Source organism: Durio zibethinus, chromosome 3, assembly GCF_047325235.1.
Source record: "Durio zibethinus cultivar Kanyao isolate XHJ-2024 chromosome 3, ASM4732523v1, whole genome shotgun sequence".
Lineage (NCBI taxonomy): Eukaryota > Viridiplantae > Streptophyta > Magnoliopsida > Malvales > Malvaceae > Durio > Durio zibethinus.
The window spans coordinates 33405296-33426096 of NC_143164.1; the positions used below are offsets into that span (position 1 = coordinate 33405296).

General features: G+C 28.3%; 1 pseudogene across 1 annotated transcript; it reads left to right on the forward strand.

The window, feature by feature from the left end:
- Window positions 1-11914: 11914 nt before the first annotated feature.
- LOC111283991 (RNA-binding protein BRN1-like) lies at window positions 11915-20221 on the forward strand (annotated as a pseudogene). The gene is made up of 13 exons (XR_016341010.1): window positions 11915-12206; window positions 12414-12496; window positions 14622-14673; window positions 14827-14950; window positions 15096-15180; window positions 15722-15901; window positions 16105-16450; window positions 16546-16689; window positions 16766-16900; window positions 17517-17655; window positions 17775-17846; window positions 18434-18519; window positions 19799-20221. The product of XR_016341010.1 is annotated as an RNA-binding protein BRN1-like (transcript).
- The last annotated feature ends 580 nt before the right edge of the window (window positions 20222-20801 follow it).

Sequence of the window (20801 nt, forward strand, 5' to 3'; positions counted from 1 at the left end):
GTGCTTGCACCCCTATGTCGAGCCTTGTGCCATTCATTCTGTCGGATCTCTATAAATAGAGCTCCTGGTTAAACCTAAAAGGAGGACAAAAAAAAAAGAGATGGGGAAAACCCTGCAAAAAATAGAAAAAGCTTTCTGCCAGAAAAACACCAAAAAAATACACAAAAAAATAACTCAGTCCCCTAGAACAGGGAACCCAGCGTCGAAAGTTCCTGCACAAAGAAAAAAACAAATTCAGTTTAAAAAAAAGTTTTACTGAAACTTCAAGAGCAGATCTGGAGAATTTGAGACTTTTTTTGGTGAAACGAAGGCTGGATCTATGTTTAGGGAGTTGAGGAGAATATTTTTGGTGATTTTACCTTTTTTCGATCATCGATGATGGTGGCCTACGACCGGTGACAGCGACGACGGCAACCGGTCGGCCACCTGTGTTTGGCTGAAGAGAAAAAAAAGAGTTTTTTTTTTTTAAAAAGAAAAGAAATGAAATGAAAAATTTTTTTTTACTTTTATAAAGCTATTAATAGTCAAAACAACGTCGTTTCATTTAAACGCAAAAACGATGTCGTTTTAAGCCTAAAGATCCGTGCGTCAACTTGTCGATTCGACCCGGATTTCGCGCAACCGACCCGACAACCCGACTCATCTTTTAGCCCTGACAGATCCGACTGAATCGGTACCAAACCATCGAATTGACCAAACCCCGTTGAACCGTCGAGCTGACCAGACCTGCGTTAACCGGACATTTGACCGGTCTTGTTCAGGTAAAAAAATTTTTTTAATTTTTTTAATTTTTATATATTCTTTTATTAATATTTATACATATTAAAATATTTTTATTTGTTAGTTTAAATCATGAAATATGTAGTTAAAATTTTTTTCTTCTCTAATTTTATTAATTTTAAAATAAACTTAAAATAAAAAATAAAGATAAACTTTATAATAATAATTCAAAGTTAATAAAAAATGTAATAAAAGGAAATTTTTACTCGATGATGAGATTCAAAGGTATTTCGAGTAATGATACTTATGAAATCTTTAGGTAAGAAGATTTTTAAAATACTACTAGCGTATTGGAGTATTTATAAAAATTTTCAATATAATAAAAAAAAATTTTGGTTTTAAAATAATTAATAAATTAAATAATAAAAATATAAAATAAATTAATAAATGAATATTCTCTCATTATCATTATTTGGGCACATTTGTTTGGATTTAAACACTTTGCCATGCACTTATTATCAGTCTAATGAAATATGCTATCTTTCATTTGGAAATAATGTATATCAATTCCTTTATTCTCATTTGATATTTTTGTTCACCATACAAATATGAGAAATGTGTGATTGCATTTTGTTTGTTTTGAACTTAAAATGACGAAAAAAAAAAACAAACACAAAAGATCTCAGCATTACTTTTTAAAAGTTGATAAAGGTAAATGAAAAGGGACGAGAAAGGCATGACAAGACATTAATGTTCAGACATTCAAAGAAAAGAAGTATTGTTAGAGAAGAATACAATGGTCAGATGTTAAGAACAGATTGATCATATGGTAATTCTGATAAAAGAAACCAAAAGCAAGAGATTTCGAGAACCTTTTTATCACAATGAATAATTTTGATTGCATTGCATTTAGAGCATTTAGTATATGCATCCATGAGCAGTTATAATAAAGACAGAGACTTTCCATTTCCTAATGAAAAACAAGATCAAACAAAAGATTTCAAAATAGAAAAATTTACTTGTTCAAATATGATAACTCAATTTCGAGAACAGATGAATTTTTAAAGTTGTTAAGCCTCTGCTGAGAGAAGCTTTTTCAAATGGATTTTTAAAGTTATTGAGTCTCTGCTAAGAGGAATTTTTTCAGATGAGATTTTAAAGTTGTTGAGCCTCTACTGAGATGAGCTTTTTCTAAAATGAGATTTTAAAGTGGTTGAGTCTCTGCTGAGAGAAGTTTTTTCTAAAATGAGATTTTAAAATTGTTGAGCCTCTGTTGAGAGGAGCTTTTTCTAAATGAATTTTTAAAATTGTTAAGCCTTTGCTAAGAGAAACTTTTTCTAAAATGAGATTTAAAGTTGTTGAGCCTCTACTGAGAGGAGCTTTTTCAAATAGATTTTAAAGTTGTTCATCTGTTGATATGAGCTTTTTCTAAAATAAGATTTTAAAGTTGTTGAGCCTCTGTTTAGAGAAGCTTTTTCAAATGGATTTTTAAAGTTGTTGAGCCTCTGCTGAGAGAAGCTTTTTCAAATGGATTTTTAAAATTATTGAGCCTTTGCTGAGAAAAGCTTTTTCAGATGAGATTTTAAAGTCATTGAGCCTTTGCTTAGAGGAGTTTTTTTTAAGATAAGATTTTAAAGTTATTAAGCCTCTGCTAAGAGAGCTTTTTTAAATGGATTTTTAAAGTTTTTGAGCCTCTATTGAGAGGAGCTTTTTCTAAGATGAGATTTTAAAGTTGTTGAGCCTCTACTCATATGAGCTTTTTTTAAACAAATTTTTAAAGTTGTTGAACCTCTGTTGAGAGGAGTTTTTTTTTCAGATTTTAAATTTTCAAAAGTTATCGAACCTTGAGTAAGAAGGGCATTTTGATTTGATGACAAAAGCCATTTTATTAGTTTAAAAAAAAAATTCTTTGGATTTCGGACAAAATTATTGTCGTTATTTTTGTCTATTTCTGATTCTCAGCAATGTGCAAATAGGGGTAGCTGTAGACATCAAATTTGTCCGACCTTGATCAAATTTACTATTTTTATTAAATAATAAATAAGATAATAATAATATTATTAAATATAAAAAAATTAAACAAAAAAATAAAAAAAGAGAAGATTGGTGGCAATGGTGCCTGGCACAGCACCGCTAGCCACCTTACCCTACCACCCATACCCTGTTCACCACTGTCACCCCCTGTTAACTACCCTTACTTAAGCTCCTAACTATCATGCCCTACCACTGTCAGATAAGGCAAAAAAATAAAAGTAGCATGGGGTCGTGCTTGCACCCTCATGCCAAGCCCTGTGCTACTTCTTCTGTCGGAGCTCTATAAATAGAGCTTTTGGTTGAACCCAAAAGAAGGACAAAAAAAACAAGGAATGAGAAAATCCTGCAAAAAATAGAAAAAGCTTTCTGCCAAAAAAACACAAAAACCAACTTAATCCCTTGGAACGAGGAACCCAGCGCCAGGAGTTACTGCACAAAAAAAAAGTCAGTTTAAAAAAAAAGAGAATAAAAAAAAAGGGTTTGACCAAAACTTCAAAAGCAGATATGAGGAATTTGAGATTTTTTTTGTGAAACGGAGGTTGGATCTATGTTTAAGGGGGTTGATGAGAACATTTTAGGTGATTTTACTTTTTTTCGATCACCAACGACGTCGGTCGATGATTGGTGACGATGGTGACAGCAACCAGTTGGCCACTTGCTTTTAACTGAAGAGAAAAAAAGGGTTTTTTTGTGAAAAATGAGGGAAATGAAAAAAAATTGACATTTATAAAGCTGTCAATAGCCAAAACAACGTCGTTTCATTTAAACGCAAAAATGACGTTGTTTTAAACCCAAGGGTCTGCGTGTCAACCTGCCGATTTAACCCAGGATTCGCATAACGGACCCGACAACCCAACTCACCTTTTAGCCTTGACCGATCCGATTGAACCGGTACCAAACTGTCGAATCGACCAAACCCCGTTGAACCGTCGAATCGACCGGACCCGCGTTGATCGGATTGTTGACTGGTCTGGTTCAGGTAAAAAAATTTTTGTTTTTGAATTTTTTTATTTTTTATATAATATTTTATTAATATTTATACATATTAAAATATTTTTATTTGTTAGTTTAAATGATGAAATATGTAGTTAAATTTTTTTCTTCTCTAATTTTGTTAATTTTAAAATAAACTTAAAATAAAAAATAAAGATAAACTTTATAATAATAATGCAAAGTTAATAAAAAATGTAAGAAAATAAAATTTTTACCCGATGATGAGATTCAAAGGTACTCCGAGTAACTATACTTATGAAATCTCTAGGTGAAAAGATTTTTTAAATACTACTAGTGTATTGGAGTATTTATAAAAATTTTCAATACAATAAATTTTTTTTTTGTTTTAAAATAATTAATAAAAATAAATTAATAAATTAAATAATAAAAAATGAGAAAAAAAATTTCATAAGATGATGGGATTCTAAAAGTATTCCAAGTATAGATGTTTTAAGAAATACCTAAGTGAGAAGATTTTTTTAAAATATTACTAAAGTATTGGAATATTTATAGAAAATTTTCAATATAATAAAATTTAATCCTTTTTCATTTTTTTCTAATAATAAGTATTAATTAAAATTAATAAAAAAAATTTTAAAAAATAAAATATGTGCATCAACATGATAACATTCTGCATTACATACATGACATAATTTTTACGAAAAGTAAATTCGGACCTCTAAGGATGGGATTCTAAGGTATTTCAAGAAGCGATGCTTAAGAAATCTCTATGTGATAAAAAGTTCTTATAATATTATTAACGTATTTGAACATTTTGAGAATTATTTCAATAAAAATGTTCAAAATTATTTTTCTCGAATAATTTTTTTAAAATTAAAAAAATTAAAAACCAATTTTCAATAAATAAAAAAATCAAAAAAATTATTTTTCAAACACTGAAAATGGGATTGTTTTTTTTTATCAAAATTAATGGATAATACGTAGTTAATTGATACCGTTTTAAACAGGCACTGTGGAAGTGCTAATCCTTTCTCACGCGTAACCGACTTTCGAATTTAGACTGTTATGTAGACCCTAAAATTAGCCTTTTAATAAATTTTAATTAATTTTAAGATTTCAATAAAATGATATGTTTTAATAGGTGATCAATCGCACATAACCAAAAAAATTTGGTGGTGATTTCATTTTTTTTTTTCGTTACCAAATTCGTCAAGCGGTTCCAAAACCGTTATCAAATTTTTAGTGTATTTTTTGCATTTATGAGTTAATAATTAATAAAAATTTACTACAATTATTTTATATCAAATAATATTTTTTTAAAAAAATTAATAATAATGTATTTACAATCAAAGACATTTAACTTAAAAGTATACAATTAAAGACATTATTTGTTTTCTATGTAATTGTATTATATAAATTTATTTATCACTTTAACTAAATAAATAAATAAAATTTATTAAACAAATTCATGTAGTATTTCATTTATGTAAATTTTTATTTAATAAATAAATTGATAATATATTTTTTATTTCTTAGCTCTTTATGTTTTATTTATATTATTATTTTAATTTTCAAAGAATCATTATTTAAAAAAAATGCAATGATATATTTATAATCTTAAAATAAATAAACCAATATTTATTTAATTTATTATTTATATAATTATTTATTTTAATTAGTTACTTAATTATAATTTTTTTTCATTTACTAATAATTCATTGATTATAAAATTGGTTAATTATTTGGTTTTTAGCTATAAATAATTACATGACTGGTTTGTTAAATAATTATAATGAAGTTATTTGAAAATTTTAAATAAAAAAGAAAACTAAAATAACAAAAAAAAAAACGAATGAATAATTGAAAATACAAAAAAAAATACAAGCTGTACTATTGGAAAGGACATTTTTGTCTCAGCACTACAATTCTAAGGGTAAAAAAGAATAAAAAAAACGTTGAAAGTAAAAGTAAAATAGGAAAAAAAAGGCTGCGTTCGAAGTGTAATATTTTCATTGGAACCTTAAGGGTCCAGTCATTTTTTTTGCTTCAGTGCAGTGAAGAAAGGTTCAATCGCACTGGAAGTTAGTTGCCAAACCGTAAATTAGTCCTGTTGTGTGCTCTCACTGCCCCTCACTAATGCTTTAGTTAAATCCAAATGCGGCTTAAAATCATAGAATATATATTTGGATGAAAATGTAATGATAACAATAAAGTAAATTGTAATGAGAATATAAAATGATTATTAAAAATATTATATTAAAATTTATAATATATATTTGATATATGTGAAATTAATAAATATTTAAAATTTATTAAAATTATTTTATATCATGTAATATTTTTATTAATAAATTAAAAAAATTCTAAAATTATTTGTATCAAATAATACTTTATTATTAAATATTTAAAATTTATTTTTTATGTCTATTAATTTTGTATAAAATAACACAAAAATAAAAATAATGAAAAAGCAAAGTTAAATGCTACAAATATAAAGCATATTATTGTTCCTTCACAATTACTTAAAAGGTAAAAAATAAAATAAAAAGTAAGTACATTATAAAAAAAAAAAAAAAGAACGTTGCCGTAGAGATGTGAATAATAGAAAAAAGAAGATATGGCGCGATTAAAACTAGGTCCGACTACATTGAAATTGTTTGCTAAATGCATGCATTGTGCGTTTGTGACAACTTTTGAAAGAAAAACATCTCCAACGGGCTACGTTTGAATTCAAACGGGCCTATATCCATCAGCATCAGTCTCTACTTATGGCATGGGATGCCAGAGCAGCTCCCACCAAATAGATTTCCTCTTTTTTTTTTTTTTTTTTTATACTATCATTTGACTATAGATTTAATGTAAAATAAAATCCTAACCAGACGTTAGCTTGTGATTCAAGTAAGAGAAGAAAAATCAATAAAAGACGGCCAGTTTTCTTTCTTGATCAAACTAAACCTACGAAGGCCGATCACTAATCACATGCTAATATGAGAAGCGCAGTGTTGGGTTGGGGAAACCTTGGGAGTAGGAGGAATAAGCTTGGCGTTGGCGGGACAGTCTGGCCTACTTATCTTTTGCACCTCGGTTTTCTTTATAATCTACGGTTGTACCCCTTGTCGTTGCTTTTACTTTTCTACCCTCCTGCTCCAGATCCCCTCTCCCCCTTCTCAGCATTCAACTTATGACGGTGTCCGTACTACTCCTTCTGCTTAAAATGACCTGAGTCCCTGACACCATCTGGTCAACCCCTTCCCCTTTGCAAGCATTTTCACTTTTATTTAGCTTTTTTTTTTTTTTTTTTACATATTTTATGTGTTTTGTATTAACAAAATATATAGTTACTCAAGTCAGAGTAGCAGAATTTATAGTATTGTCCTACAAACGGGAAATTTTAAAAAGATGTATTGCTTTTTGTAGGAAGTAAGAACCAACCATTTTCTTAGCTTTCTTTAGTATATAAACTACTATTATTTTCTCTAATTGTTTATAAGTATTACACTTTAGTGATTACGTCCAGGGACTGAAATCCTATAAACTTTCTAAATATATTACTATATTAGACAAAAAATTTAATATTTTTACATTTTGCCTTCTCTAAATTGAAAAAAAAAAAATATAAAGGGGAAGGATTTAAAAATATTATAAAGTATAGATATACCTTAGTAAAAAAAATTGACTCATTTCAAAAGAAAATAAAGTATTATATGTAAATATTAATAAATTTTGACTTATAAATAATTATTTAATATAAATCTCATTCTAGCTAACTTAAGTTACAATCTAGTATTACTTTTCTCTCTTTTCTCTCTTGTCTCTATCTATCTATTCTCCTCTCTTTTTATTTGTAGACTTCTATCTTTTTTTTTTTTTACTTACGTGAAATATCATTATATTATTGTAAAAGTGTCCAAGTCAAGTATAAAATAATAAAATATTTGTAAAAGAAAAAGAAGCACAAATTAAAGCTAAACTAATCTTGTATAGTAAAATATAGATAACAAGTAAAATGAAACTACGACAAAACACTCATGATACAAAAAATTATTTTTAACATATCAAAGTACTTTATTTTTTGGTTTTTCTTTTATATTGATAATGTGATAAGGTGTTTTTTTTAATATTATTTAGAATTTATAATAATATGTATTTGATGTAAAATAATGTTGTAGAGATGTAGCCTAACAAACTTGTAGAGATGTAATTTAACAAAATCTAAAATTTATAAAAAAAAATTAGTATCAATTTTAAAATTATTAAAAAAGTTAAAATATATATAAAAGTAGCTTGTTGTTGGTCCTATTTTGTATTTTCATATCTTATCTTATGTCTTAAAAATTATAGAGAAATTAAATTAGTATTTGATTTAAGTTAATCAAAGACAAATATCATTAACAAGAGAAGATGAATTTTAAAAGAAATATATGAAATTAAATAAAATTATATATCTTTTAATATTGACAATGAAAAAAAAATCTTAGATATTTTACTTATGAAAATTATTTAACTAAATTCTATAGTACTATTTTCATTTGAAAAATTATAATATTATGTGTTTATGTTTATTTGATATTTAAATTTTCGATGCATTTAATATTATAAGTTTTTTTTATATATTTTTTAATTTCTATTAAAATTTTTTATATATTTGATATTATAAAAAACATTTTAAGTTTTTTATTAAAACTTTATTTTACATTTAAAAACATTACCTTTATATTAAATAAAAAATTTTAAGTAAACATATTACATAATAAATTTATTCCCACTGAAAAAAATTCTGGATCCATCCCTGATCACGTCAATGATAATTTTAATTACCACCAATTAATATATTAATTTAATTAATCACATCATTATCAATAAAATATAAAAAATTAAATTAAATCACGCCATTTACTTTTTATTCTTATATATCTTACTTTTTAATATATTTTATTAACTTGAATATTAGAATATATCCTGAAATATCACTTTAGACATTCTTTGACCAAGTACAATACACTTTAACTACCAAAAACTCCATTGAGTACCACCAAAAAGTATATCAATAATTTACTCTAAAACCCTTTACTATCAGTAATTTACAATAAAACCCTTTACTAAATTATTACATGACATGGTAAATTATCTTTATATTTTTTAAACACAATGAACATAAAAACTTAGTTGTACGAAAAAAGTAAGTGAGTTTTATTAATTAAACCAGTTGACACCTTTAAAATATATATATAATATTATTGATTTAAAAAAAACAAAGGACAATTGAGTCAAATGCTTAAATGTTAAAAAAATAAAAAAAAAAGTTTTTTCTTTTAAAAATTAAAATTGTTAAACAATTCAAAGTACGTAAAAGGCATACGTTGTCGCACAATCACTGTTTTGTTGAATCCAAATGGGGAGGAGGGAAAACAAAACAACGTTTTGTTTGGCAATGGGTTTGAGGTTAAGTTGGATAGCAATAGAAGCAATGCAATTTTGAAGAGAATTTTCTCTTTCATTTCGAGGAAAGTACTGAAATCTTTTCTGTTGAAATAAAAATATCCTTTTTTTTTTTTTTTTATATATATCATCATCATCATTATAGTGCTCATTATATGGTATCTTTGTTTATTTGCACGTTTTGTTTATTTAATAACTTTTTACATGTATAGACATCTTAAATTATCATTTATATGTTATTTTTAACGACATTCATATATTTATATTTGGTATTTGTATTTGATGAATTATTCGTTAATATAAGCGATTTTTGATTGTTTATATTTATTTATTAAGTTTAAAAAATGATATTGAACAATATTTTTATATTTATTTATTAAATAAATCAAATACAAATAAATATCTATTTGATTCATTTATATTCGTAAATAATCTCATTTAAAATTCGTTAAAACTCATTTGTTTATTATTTATCTATTGTTATGTTATTATTCATTTGCTATTTGTTTATAATAATGATAAAATTATATTTTTATTTTTATTATAATCTTATTTTAAGTTTTGTTTATATTCATTTGAGTTCGTTTACATTCATTTATGATTTATTTATTTTTTGAATTTATTTAGTTATTATTTGTTTATTTTTCATAAATGAGTTCGTTTAATATGCATGAATAAGTTCATTTAATTTGATCAATCTAAACACAAACATTCTATCATTTAAATGAATTGAGCATGAACGAACAAAGCAAATTTTTATCAAACATGAATTGAATCCGAGTATCTCTAAAAATAAACAAATAAAGCACAAATATATTTTCGTTCATATTTTGTTCATTTAAAACCCTAATCAAAAACTATTGAGATAAGTTGATTGTAGTGGATTTGACCATTTATGCCTATTTTATAAATATTGATATCCCAGTTAAATGATTTTATTTCTTTTAAAATTTTTAGTGGTAAAAGATTTTGAAATTTATATAAAAAAATTGATTAAAAGATAAAAAATATATTTAAATTATAATTTAATAATCATTAAATTTATAACATTTTTGTTGCAATTAATTCATATTTTAATCTTTTATTTCAATTTAATTAAATTCTTAAATAGGCAGAATCTAATCACATAATAAACTTAAATTAATTAACCCTCGAATTATAAGCAATTGAACCTTTCAAGGATCTTAGATGGAGAAAGAGAGAAAGAATAAAGAAAAAAAAGAAACAAGAAAAAATAAAATTTTTAATTTATATATATTAATTATATTACATGACAAATTTTAATATATTTTATTGATGTCAATGAAATTTTTTCTTATTTAACAAAAATAAAATATTCACGTTAAATTTTTTTATTCGGGTTTAATTTATACAAACGGATACTATAAGAATTGATTAACTATAAAAAAAAAACTTGAATAATTTTTTAATTATAATTCCAATTTTTTTTCTTCTTTTAATAAAAAAATTTTAAATTTCATCATTTTTTTTTCGAATAAACTCAAACAAATTTATTTACCTTATAAAATTTTGAAAAATTATTTTGTTTACATCTTTTAAATTCTAATCGATTTGAAGCAAGTAATCAAGAGAGCAGAAATTCTTTGGACTTTGAATCAAGGTTGTTAATGTCGTATTGAATAATGTTTTAAATTTTTTTAAAATATGATATATACTGGTATCAATTGTTTTGGTATATTATTTCAAAATTTTTAATTTAATATAAATATATTTATAAATATATATGAACTTGTATATTATAATATTATTAATAATTTACAAAATAAATATGCAATATATTCAAAAATCAAATAAATAAGTTTAAAAGCATAAGAAATAATATTATAAAATTTTCATGATATTTTTAAACATTTAATCCGATCATATAATATTGAAATAAGTATTTTTCATATAAATATTAAGATAAAAATAAAAAGATAAAAAAAATTACACAATTTTTTATGATTGTTAAACTTTATAAAAAAAAGTATAATTGTTTTCTTGAAAAAAAATTAAAATATTTAAAAACTTTGGTTTGAAAAAATAAAATATAAAAAAATAAAAATAAAAATAAAGAAATTCAACTTTTTAAGGACTATTTTATTAATTAATTAATTTTTATTAAGTTAAAAATAATAAAATAACAAAAAATAAATTAAAAATTATAAAATATATTTTTCATTTACATATTGATCAAAACGTATTATTTCATCAAAATTCATCATAATAAATCAAAATTAATGAAGATAATTGATATTATCTAATATCAAATTTAATAAAAAATTATTTTTAAATATATTATATTTTAATATAATTAAAACATATAAACCGATATAACTGATACTAATACGAAATTAATAAGTGTACTTTGAATGTCAGCATAAACTCATAAATTCAGCATACCCCACTTGATCAACCAGCCACCCTATCAGATCCATTACCTCCCCCACACCAACCCCCCCCCCCCCCCGCCCCCCTGTTTTCAGGTGTGGTGACCTTTTCCAAGGCAAGGTAGCCAACGGGAATCACAAAAAATGTGAAAATTGCAGAATAAGACAAAGAAAATGAAATGGGTAAATACGTCATTCAACATCGGCCACCTTTAAAGTGCCAATCCTCGTTCCATCTCACAACTGTACAAATACATGTACCTAAAAGTCCAGAACTTGAACAGATGTAAGGGCAGCATCGTAAATAAACAGGCCCCACTTTGCAGCCATTTTAATTACAATAAATCCGTTAAAGATCCAAATTTGCCATCCAGAAACCCCCCCATTTTTCCAACCCAACGACTACTCCCCAGAATCAAACACTCTTTCCGCTAGAGAGGGAATATCCAAGAAAAAAAAAAAAAGCAAAGAAAATAGAGGACGAAGAGCAGGCATTAATGGCGGAAGGAAAAAAGGAGAATAAAGCGACGACCGAAGTGAGCGTCAAGCTGTTCGTTGGTCAAGTGCCGAAGCACATGACGGAGGCTCAACTCCTCGCTATATTCAAAAAGTTTGCTTTGGTCGACGAAGTCAACATAATCAAAGACAAGACTACTCGTGCCTCTAGAGGTTCAACTTTCTTTTGTTTATTTTTTAAATTTATTATTCTTTTTAAAGTTTCAAATCTCTCACATTTCTCATTATCTTTTGGCGGTTGTTAGTTTTTTGATGATTTGCTTGATTCGTTTAGTTTGGAGTGAGATTTAGGGTGTTTTACTGAGGTTTATGGTGTTTGGAACCCTATTTTGAGGTATTTTCTCGTGTTTTCATGTTAAGGGTGTTGCTTTGTTATATGCCCGTCCAGACAAGAGGCAGAGAAGGCGGTCAATGCCTATCATAATAAGAAGACTTTACTTGGGGTTAGTATGATTTTTTAATTTCTGTTTCTTTGTTTTGCCTTGCTTTTTAGCTATTATTGGCCACATTGTTAGTTATTGTTGTGAAAATCTACTTGCTTCTATCCAAAGTTGTTTGTAGTGATCTTAGCGTATTGTGATTAACTTGACGCCTGTAGCTTCTTCGAGGACAAAGCTTACAAAAAGTTTTTTAGGTGAAGTTTATGAAATTTTTTTTTTAAAATGATTTAATAAAAATTTTAATAAAAAATCTAAACCTAGATTGATAGTGTTCACTGTGAAAGTCAATAATATGTAAAAAAAAATTATAACAAAAATTATTTATAATTCAAATTTAATTAATATTTATTCAATGGTAAAAATTCTGTTAATATTTTTATTAAAAATCTTTATCTAAAAATATATATTAAATTTTTTTTAAATTTTTTTAAATTTTGCACACTTAATCTATGTAATGAGATCTTTCAATCTATTGGTTTTGATTTTTGATTTTAGTTCTTATTAAATTGTTTCTAGTAGAGAACTTCACGAACTTCACCTAAAGAACTTCATCTAAGTCTTTCCCTTTCTTTCAACAGTTGACCTACCAATGTAGCACCTAAGGACAGCATCTGCCCACTCTATTTCACTACTGAACTATGAAGCATTCAAAATTGTTACCGCGTTTTGAACATTGTAGTTGTGGCATGAATCTTGCTATTTACTGTATTTGATACTGACTGCTTGCATCATATGGAGTTAGTTCTTATGTATCCGGTATTGTGTCTGCTTAGCATTTGTAACAAACTCAGTAGAAGTTCTTACCGGCTTCATCCTGTGATTAAGGTACATGCAAATTATGCGTTGTAGACTATGTAAGTTTGATAATTATTTATACAAGCTCATTTGAAGTAGCTTGGTATCTTGAGTTTTAGAGACAATGGAAAAGGAGAAGATTGCAACATCAAATTCCAGCATGCTGTAAGCTTAGGTTTTTTTTTAAACACCTGGTTGTTTCTCATTTTGAGAAATTTTACTGGTATGTAAAATATGAAGGCTAAGGCTTTGTATACTGGAGATTACTTTTTATAGAACATGATTTGGAAAAGAAACAGGGTGATTTGATGATTGCAACCATGACTTTGTCTGAATTTCAAATAATTAAGCAAACAATAGGAGTTTGAGTTCTCCTTATAGGGTGTCACTTAAGGCAAGTTACTTTCCTGCTATTTGTCATGTTACAACATTATGTTAGTCAATAGCTATATATTTGATTGACCTGGTAAAATCTCAGAGTGAATAAAATCATAGTTTATCATAAGAATTATACTGTAATTGGGAAACAAGAGGTGGCTGATCAAATATGAATTTTCTGGTTATTAATGTCAACATAATGAGTGAAAGTATATGATTTAAAACAAAAGAACAAGGTGATGCTGCAGCTTCAGACTCATGCCCTGAGTTCTGCTGTATGCCTTATGGTTGAAGCACCTGTTTCTTCATTCAACATGCAATATTTGTTTACTTTTTTCAATACAGTTGAGCTGCTGTAGCCAAGTTGTATAACCAACGAGCCTCATAAGAATTTGCAATTCCATGTAATATTGCAATTAAAATTATATAAGCACGGATCTGATAGATCTGATACATTTTAAACAAAAGCAGAAGAACCACATAATTGTGTGTAAACATATATCTAGGAATCTAATGACAAACTAGGCACCGTCCCTTCTGGGACTCAGTGTTAACATAGAATTTTATTAACTTGGATAAATTTGATTTTGACATCAATGTATCCTAAGATGGTTACTAGTATGACCACACAAATTTCTTCCTCTGGTGTTGACTTACATTTGTGGCATGCCATATTTATGTCTTTTTTTCATGATTGATCATCATGCATTCTGTTATGGTGTGTAAGATATGTTTGTTTACACAATGTGACATATCCCTGATCTAGGATTTAGAGTGATTAATAACTCGATTGTTTTCGTTCAACTTTTAATGGAAAATCTATGGACAATTCAATCCGAAGTACTTTATTGCAATCAGAAATATCTACTGTCGTTTATTTGTACTTAGAGATTATAGGTGAGAGTCTTCTTACTTCCCTGATTAGAACTCATCTTTCTGTTTTTGTCTGATTCAGGGATCTAGTCCATTGCAAGTGAAGTATGCAGATGGCGAGTTGGAAAGATTAGGTATATATAACTTCAGTAAATTAACTTCTTATAATTATGCTTCTTATGTGGTTGTCAGGATTGATTCTCATTCATTATTTGGTAATGCTTCTTTTATCAAACCTTTGACTAAATTATGAATTTTTGTCTTCCTTTCCTGTCCATTTGATCTAGAGCACAAACTCTTTGTTGGCATGCTACCAAAGAATGTCTTGGAAGCTGAAGTTTCTGCTTTGTTCTCTAAATATGGAACCATAAAGGACCTACAGATTCTAAGAGGTTCTCAACAAACAATTAAGGTACTTTTCTTTTTAATCTTGGATTCCTTTTCTTTCTGTTCTTTAAAGAAGAAAATCGTTTTAAGTGCCTAATTGTATAATGGCAAAAACCTCAGTCTTAAGCTGATTTCAATATTTGAATTGTAGTTGTATTGGTTTCTTTATGGCAGGCTGTGCCTTTTTGAAGTATGAGACAAAAGAACAATCCCTTGATGCCCTGGTGACCATTAATGGAAAGCACATAATGGAGGTTTAAATCAAAATTTAATTTTTCCTTAACTCATGATGTTAGCTTAGTAATCACTTAAGATTCCAATGTAAACCTGGAAAATCATTTGCACATGCATCAAAAGATAAATTTGTGGCTTAATATCCCTATTATGTATTGCAAGCCACGAAACCAAACCCATTCTTGTGAATAATTGTATGTTGCAACTAGTATCAAAGTTGTCAAGCAAATGGGCTCTCTGTAGAAGCACATAATCATTTTTATTGATCAAGCTACACTTGGGCTTACATCTGAAATTTCCTTCTATACCCTAGTGGATTGCCAAATTCATAGAATCAATTGAAGTTCTAGTCTAGTTGTCTTGATTACCGCTGGTTCTTCTACCAGATAATTAGTCTTTAATCAAAGGCTGATCTTTACCTCTTGGCTTCTGACTATGTGTTAAAGATGCAGTGGCCACTACCTTAAGTAGCATCTTTGCTTATAATGTCAGGTAGTGAGTTAGTTATTCTTGAAGAAAAGTGGGGTATTGTATTCTGATCTTTATCGTTTGCTGTTTTAGGGTTCAAGTGTCCCTCTTGTTGTCAAATGGGCAGATACAGAAAAGGAAAGACAAGCTAGAAGGGTCCAGAAAACCCAATCTCAGGTTTCGAATATACCAAATGCTGATTCACAACATCCATCATTGTTTGGAGCCTTGCCAATGGGTTATGTTCTCCCATACCATGGATATGGATATCAGGTAGTTTTTTCTTTTTTTTTTTTTTTTTGTTTGGAGCAATTCAAAATATCGGAAAAACATATTTTGGGAGTCAACAGTGATTCTGTTTCCTCGTATTTTAACTGAGTTATGTAGGATTGTCTTGTTTTTTTTTTTTTTGTCATGATGTTTTGACTGAGCAATTTATTATCTAAATGTGATGGATCATCTCATTATTTATTTAGGCTCTAGGAAGTTATGGACTTATGCAGTACCGCTTGCCACCAATGCAGAATCAGCCTGTATTCAACAATATGTTTCCTCCTGTAAATCAAGGAAATGCATTGTGAGGAATCATGCCTGACCTCACTCCCAATATTGCTCCAAGAAATTATGCTATGCCTCCTGCAAGTTATGTAGGCTCAGCTTACCCCGCTGTGCCAGGTCTTCAGTACCCCATGGCATATCAAGGGGGAATCATGAGCCACTGTCCATTGACTAGTTCACCTGGTTCAGTGCCACCAGCAAATACAAGCAGTAATTCTCCATCATCTTCCAGTAATGGTACAAGTTCAGGATGTCAGAAAGAAGGTTTGCTATCTACGGTCGTCTTGGTTTTTGTTGTCTTTCTAAAAGTAGATTCTTGGTAGTGGCATGTTATTAAATTAGTCTATGATGTGAGCTAGGTCCACCTGGTGCAAATCTATTTATTTATCACATACCTCAAGAATTTGGTGATCTAGAGTTGGCTAATGCTTTTCAAGGATTTGGTAGGGTCTTAAGTGCAAAAGTTTTTGTTGACAAAGCAATGGGGGTTAGTAAATGTTTTGGTAAGTGCATTATCTTTAACTCTCAATCTGATATGAGTATTAAGTATTTTTCTTTCTAAAGAATCTGTCTTTGCAGGTTTTGTTAGTTACGACTCTCCAGCAGCTGCTCAAAATGCAATAAACATGATGAACGGATGCCAATTAGGTGGTAAGAAACTGAAGGTTCAGCTTAAGAGAGACAACAAACAGAACAAACCTTACTGATTGGGAGGTGAGTCATGGAAGGAAGCAGAAAATGTCTGTCACATGTGGTCGCATTGAACTTGGATAATTGACTGATTGCTGAATTAGCATTTTGGATGGATTGGGGATAACTTGTGGTTATATGTCATTCCATCGTCTCGTAATTGCTTCATGGGATCAAAATCCCAGACACTTATAATTTGTGGTGCATTCCATGCCTACACGATCTGTGTTCTGTGTATCATTGAATTCCATTTATACACTAATTATTAATTTATTGATTTTTCCTCGAGAATATCTGTTTGAAGCATAATTTTGTGGGACATCCATTATACAATGTTCCCCAAATGCATTATTTCCATGTTCAATAACTTATTTGCCTGCAATTTGATTCTTTCCTTATCGAGTTACCTTCTGGGTTGGTTTATTCAACCTGTGTAGTTTCACTCAAGAGCATTGTATGTCAGCACTTCTTCTTTTGTTCCTTGATGCAGTTCATTTTTGCTGATATATTTTTAAAATGCCTCTTCTTCCTATTATCCTATAAGAGAATGGCTTGGGCAGTGCTGTGTTGATATCCAAGTTATCTGGATTGATTATCCATGTTTCTTTCAGAGAGATGCATTCTAATCTATAACCTTCAGGTACTATAAAATTGTTTTTGCGATGAGGTCATGTTATCTGAGGTTTTTTCATGTGATTTCCTTTCTGTCCATCTGGCCATGTAATCCCTCCATGGCTGTCACTTGCAGATTTTTACTGGAATTAAGATTTATCATGCAGGTACTTTGTTTCCCTTTCTTGAAATTAGTCTTTACATTTTTTGCTTGTGGTGGTTGTGAAATGTGTAAGATGTTTGAATTTTAGAACTCAACTTCCAGTTTGCCTATCTTTCCTTCCAGTGGCTTGGTTCAAGATGTTGGACATATGTTACCTGGATGGTTCCTATCAAGTACTCTTCATTGAAATTTGAGGTATTTCTCTTACTTTGCTGTTTTGGTTAGGGATGTCAATGAGTAGGATATGGGGCGGTTAGAGCATTCTCCATTCTCGTATCTAGATTTTTATATTATACTCTACGAGTATTTTAAATCTATTTTCATCTCCATCCTCACGGATATTTAATAAGTATAGATAATTCCCATACCAATAGTTTTTTTTAAAAAATAAAAATCAAATTTATTTTTTTAGTTTTTTTAATTTTTATCTTGCATATTTATGTAATTTTTTTTATAAATATATAGTAATATTTTTTAAATAAAAATATATTAATTTTAATTAATCTAAAATAATAATTTATATTATTTAATAAAAAATTTATTTACTAAATATATATATATATGTAAAATACGGATATAAGATAGATGTTACATTATCAGTCCCTATCCTTGGATAAAAAATTTAAAATCATACCATCCTTATCTCCATTCTTAGAATGTAATACCTATCCCCATCTTTATCCCTATCCTCATTCCGGTAAAAAGTCTGATTTTCTGTTGGGTTTGAGTAAAATTGATATCCTTAGTTTCAATTGAGCATTCTCCTGCCTATGCTGTTTCAGGGTAACCAGGGCTTAGCATCTCAAGTATTGCTTGTTGCTTATATGTCGAGTGTTCTTGGTACTGGGATCGAGGAGCATTACCAAAGGTACTATCTATGTCATTTATGGGAATAAACTTAGGATGTGTTTGGTACACAAAATTATAATAGAATAAGCTAAGATGATATTATGAATAGGATTATATTAAATAATATCATCTTATCTTGTGTTTGATATGTGCAAGGATTATGATAGATTAATTGATTTATTTGTCAAAATTATCTTTCCTCAAAATTTATACAATTTAAATTATTGATGTAATTTTTACGGGTATAATAGAAAATGTAAGTTCAATCTTATAGATTTAAAATAATTTTCTCCACTTTGGGAGGATTGACTCATTCTATACTAAGAGGATGATTAATCCTCCTTGTAATTCTATTCCTTTCTTTAGATGCAAACCAAATATAATATAAGATGATTATTATCTTATTCTACCCATCATCCTATGCATTGAACAAGATCTAATAACATTAACTTGGTTAAAATTGGAAGTACTGTGGTATAGAACTTGGATCTCACTAATTTGTGACTCACTTTCACAAGCCTTAATCAGTTAACGCAGAACTATTTGACATGATGAACCTTTTCCCCCCATTTTACATCTCCTTGTTTTTTATGCTTGCTTATTTATATTTAGTTCAAAACGGCACGAAAATTGGTCTTTTTAAGGGACTTTGTGTGGTTAGAGGTTTACTGAATTTGTAGAATTGCTGGTTGCTGGCTTTATCATGTTGATATAAAGAACTGACTCCTTGGGGTAGACTATTTTGCTGGTAAATATTTTGGAACATCATACCTCAAAAAATAATAGAAGGCCGAACAACTGGAAGAGAACTCTTGCTGTGTGTCAAGGATTCATTTTATATATTTTGCTTTCTCACCATTTAGATTAGCAAATTATTCTTCTACCTTATTCTGTTAGTTTATTTGAAAGGTTGGATTGGAACTACCCCTACTTATGTATTTCAGCATTGTATTGCATTTCTTAAATTTCAGAAGCATTAAGCATCTCTTCAAAGGAGAATATTTACAGCAATGCTTTTGCTTGTCTAAAATCTTGAATATATTATGAGACTAGGATGTTATGTGTTCTGAACATCATGTATTCTTTTCATATCATGTTGCAAATTCTACTAGGTTGGAATTGTATGTTTAAGGGTGACTTAAAAGGAAAATGCTTTGCTCAATCTGAGCACCAGTCACCCGCTAAACTGCACTGGTACTAAAATTTGGAGTAATGTTTTTGTTAGCTTTTAGCTTCAAGTGGTTTATATACCACGCTAATTGATATTTAATTTATTCACGGATGACAATCTTATGTAGTAGAAGGAAATTTTGGACTACGTTGAGGCTTGCTGCCCCTGTTCCTTGACAATGGGTGCTGTTTTGTCCGTTTCAGTTGCAGTCATATCTGTCCCTCTTCTTTGGGACTATGTTGAAGCTTGCTGCCCCCGTCCCTTGACAATAGGTGCTGTTTTGTTCGTTTCAGTTCCATTCATATCTGTCCCTCTTCTTTTTCATGCCACATTGTCAATATTCCTGCGGGTGCTTGCTGCATTCGCACTGCATTGTTCTTCCTGTTTGTTCTGTAAGTAAGACTTTATATGTAGACAAAGCAAAGAATCGCACTTGTTTTATTCAGATTGAACTATATTGCTCACTTATAGAAGAATATCTAGCTATATGAGACAAAAGCAAAGAATTGCACTTGTTTTATTCAGATTGAGCTATATTTCTCACTTATAGAAAAATGGTGCATTTAAAAAAGGGATCGACAAGTTTCAAACTAGGGAGTAAATAATCCACATCCTATCCTCTATATAAATCGTATGCATTTTTGCTTTATACATGTCATCCCATATTTTTTTATTTTCTTTCCATTTTCCATTTTTTAATATTTTCTTTGTATTTTTTACTATTTTTTAAAAATTATATAAATTTTTAAAAAAATGTTAATAAAAGTAAAGATGAAAAATAACTTATATCTAATAAATTTTAAATCATTTCAAATCGATAGGTGTGTGTATTTTTTTATTTGGGATTAAGTTTTTAAAAAAATCAAATTAGATACGATATGAATTTAAGATTTTCGTCTCTTTTAACATATATATAATATATTTTATTATTTATTTAATTTTATATCATTGTTGATGTTGAGTAGTAACTCGCCTTTTTTTTTTTTTTTTGTCAATTTTTTAAAATTTTCCTTTAATTCTTTTATCTTTTCTAATTAGATAATTAAAACAAACCACATGTATGTACACATAACACTCTATTTCAATTTTTGCTTTCTTTGATTTTTTTTAATTAGATATTGGATAACAAA